Source organism: Bison bison, unplaced genomic scaffold (genome assembly GCF_000754665.1).
Source record: "Bison bison bison isolate TAMUID 2011002044 unplaced genomic scaffold, Bison_UMD1.0 scf7180017864322, whole genome shotgun sequence".
NCBI lineage: Eukaryota > Metazoa > Chordata > Mammalia > Artiodactyla > Bovidae > Bison > Bison bison.
The window spans coordinates 4,239,499-4,243,150 of record NW_011494894.1 but is presented as its reverse complement, the minus strand read 5'-3'; the positions used below and the strand labels follow the sequence as shown (position 1 = coordinate 4,243,150).

Genomic DNA, 3,652 nt, shown 5'->3' with positions numbered 1-3,652 from the left:
TCTTTTTTTTTTTAGCTACGCAAACTAGAAAATCGGAAACTTGGGGAGTCGCGCTTGGCTTCCCTACGGTGGGTGCAAAGAGGATCGCCCCCTTCCGGTTCCGACCTTCCAGCGCCCCTCGGCCGGTTTCTCCACCGCTGGCGCCGGGCTTCGCGCCAGATTCCTTTCCTTCTGTCGCGGTTGGGACCGAGGCTTCCGAGAGGGGGTCCGAGGTAGATTTTCTGGGTGAGGGCGTGGGTGGGGAGGGCGGCCTCCTGGCTTGCTTCCTCTCCCGGAATTGATCCGGGGTCTGGGACGTTCCGGAGCGCAGGGAATTCCCTCGCGCGCCCCCGCCCCCGTCCCCCCGCGTCTGGTCCCTCGGCTTTTGGGGGCCGAGGAAGTCACAGTCTGGAGAGACTGGGGAGAATCGGGCCAAGAAAGGCTGACATGTTTTACTCATGTCATGTATTTCAGATGTGTCCTGGTTTCAGTGACTACTCTTAACCTCGTGTAGATGTACGCACATCCATTAATTTTTAAGTTTTTAGTAATACTTTAATATTTTTTATTAATACTTTAATTTTTTTATTTTTTTACTTGACCGAATGAACTGTAATAGCTGTAGTCAGTGTATACGTACCTGTAGGTTCTTTTTCTAGCTAAGTTGTTTTCAACATAAAAAATACTGTTCTTCATGCCACCACCCCGACGTTGCTTCTTGGAGAGAGGAAATAAAGGTAAATTCCTCCCCTCAAAACTGACCCTGAGCACTTATCCTGTAAATAGTCAATCTGAGATTGAGGGGTCACCGCTGTAACCTCTCCTCCCATGAACAAGTGAAGCGGAGGTGACCGGGATGTTTAAGGATGCTCACCGTCCAAAAGATCTGCTTTATGGCGTTTGTTTCTCTGCTGCAGTGATTTTCACTGTTTTGGTCGCCAGCTCTTCACAGGAGATACCAATTGAAGGAAGTAGATTTTTAAAGCTTGGTTTGTGTGTGTGTTTTCTGCCTACTTCTCTAGGATAATGAGTTGTGACAAAGGATTAAAGTACAACATTACACTCACTTTTCAGTTGTCTGGGTTTATTAGGGCCAGTTTTCTAGGCTCATTTTGGAAGGTAATTTGATGAGGAATTCGGATGGAATGGATATGAAGGAAGGGTGATTTTGACAATTTTCAATTTCATCATCTTTTGCATTTGTTTGATTCTGTCTTGTGGTCCAGAGGGGTGTGTGAAGGTGAAATGCCACCCCCCTCCTCCACCCCCCAAAAAAGAGAAAAGAAAAAAGTAGCAGCATTGTAGAGCCCTTTAAAAAAAGACAATCATCTTTTTTTTCAACATTTTGCTTAATGTGATTCTACGTGAGACAAATGACTAAAATTCCATCTCACCCAGGAAGCCTTTCTCCTCTAGTCATATTTAATCATTCCATTTGTGACACTCCCATTTATTGTACTGAGTCGTACATGAAATTTCAACTAAGAGCATAGATGTAAACAATCTTTTAATAATTCCAGTTTTCTGTTTCATTTTAAGTGGTAGGATGTGTCTACTCAAATTTTAAGTGGATATTTAGGGTTATCAATTTGAGTTTGGTTAGACGCCAAGGAAGAATTCATATTCTGACTCTGTTGGCTTTATATTGTAATCCTGAATTCATTTTGAAGTCATCATCATCATTGTCCTCATCTGATCTTAATTGTATACCTGCCGCGTATAAAAGTGTGTTCTATTGTTTGCAGGGAGACTAAATTCAAAGTGAGAACAAAACAGGGTGTTGCGAATAATCACATTTAGACTACTTGGAACTTAAAGAAATTGAACTCCATTTCATAGTGGAAATTCAATTAAAAAATACCTATTCGGTTAAACTACTTGGTTTAATCTGTAACTTCTGTAGCACAATAGAGAGAGTTGCATATACCTATCTGTCAGAAAATAGTTCAAGGATAAAAATGACACTTTAAGGATGGGTGCAGTTTAGAAAGGAAGTCCGGTTATGGACTTGAGGGAAAACTGTTATGATTTATTAACTTTGGTAAGTCTGGACAGTAAAATAGAATGGGTAGTGCATTTGGGGATGCTGATCATGGGGGAATATTAAATGTCCCAGACCAAATCAAAATGGCTAAATCCTGTCCTGTGTGGAAAAGTACTTTGATTATTATGCCATGATGTGTCACAGCATAAAAAAATAAGATTATAATCATGTGAGATTTATGTTTTTCACCTGTGTCTGTGTTTAGTGTTTCTGTGTTCATTTTAGACAAATACATATATCTGTTATATAAAATGCCTTAGTCTCTGAAATTTGTTGGAGAATTCTGTTAACTAAAAATAAGAAAGCATATTAAAAAATCTTCCAGAGCATTCTGCTGCGTTTTACTGCCCCCTTCTGCTGCTTCAATTTTTATTAACTTCTTTTTCTCTCTTGATTGTTGTAAAGATCACTAGGTAGATTTTGTGTCTGATGTTACAACATTCTTAAAAGTCTACATATGCAGTTTTCATTTGAGATTTAACCTTCATGAATATACTAAAAAAGGAATGAAATATGTGTTAGTTGAAGTAATAAGCCATTCATATGAGCTAAAAGAAAATGAACAGTAAAGACTATTAATACCCAAAATTCCAAAGGCACTGACATTTTCAAAGGAGATATTTCTTACTGCTTTGAGCAGGGTTCTACCATTCAGGGGCTTTCCTGGTGGCGCTAGTGGTAAAGAACCCGCCTGCCAATGCAGGAGACATGAGAGATGTGGGTTCGATCCCTGGGTTGGGAAGATCCCCTGGAGGAGGGCACAGCAACCCACTCCAGTCCTCTTGCCTGGAGAATCCCATGGACGGAGGAACCTGGCAGGCTATAGTCCATAGGATTGCAAAGAGTAGGATACAACTGAAGCGACTTTGCACACACACACACACACACACGCACTATTCAGACATGAAAGGATGGTCATATCTACTATCTTAGACGTGGAACTTTTTTCTATCTCCCTGTCTTCACCTTTATCCTATTCTGATTCACTCAAAGATAGTGGAGATTGCCCTTGTCTTTTTTATTCATGACAGGCTGACTAGAAAGACAGCTTTACTATCTTGCATCTTGCCTGAAGAGACATTTTTAACAAGGTTTTGCCACAGTGTACATCTGTTTCTTGAAGGGCAGAAACAGATGTACCCATAAAAGTACCCATAAAAGACCTCTACTTTAGTCTTTTAGTGCATGCGTGCATGCTAAGTTGCTTCAGTCATATCTGACTCTTTACAACCCTCTGGACTGTAGCCCTCCAGGCTCCTCTGTCCACGGGATTCTCCAGGCAGGAAGACTGGAGTGGGTTGCCATGCCCTCCTCCAGAAGATCTCCCCCACCCAGGGATCAGACCCACACCTCTTACGTCTCCTGCATTGGCAGGCAGGTTGTTTGCCACTAGTGCCGCCTGGGAAGCCCAGACTTTTAGTAAATCATGGTTGTTTACCTATTCCTGACTACACAAGATAGGAGTTTCAACTAGAAAAACAAGAGCATGTGGACAAAGAATGTCACCTCTCATTTCAGTAAACAAAGGATGTAAAACCCTCAGCCACTGCCCCCTGCCCCCACCCCAGCCTGATGGTCAGGACAGTGGCTCCCGAGGGGAGGTAAACAGGCTGCCACTGCAGTGACTGT

At 42.2% G+C, this 3,652-nt stretch overlaps 1 protein-coding gene across 1 annotated transcript in view; it reads right to left on the bottom strand.

Annotated features, from left to right (window-relative positions):
* PTGS2 (prostaglandin-endoperoxide synthase 2 (prostaglandin G/H synthase and cyclooxygenase)) overlaps positions 1–261 on the bottom strand; it is an 8,167-nt gene extending 7,906 nt beyond the window's left edge. Inside the window, exon 1 of the mRNA XM_010853066.1 lies at positions 106–261. The gene's annotated coding sequence lies outside the window, so the exon portion shown is untranslated. The remainder of the gene's footprint in view (positions 1–105) is intronic.
* Between the last annotated feature and the right edge of the window lie 3,391 nt (positions 262–3,652).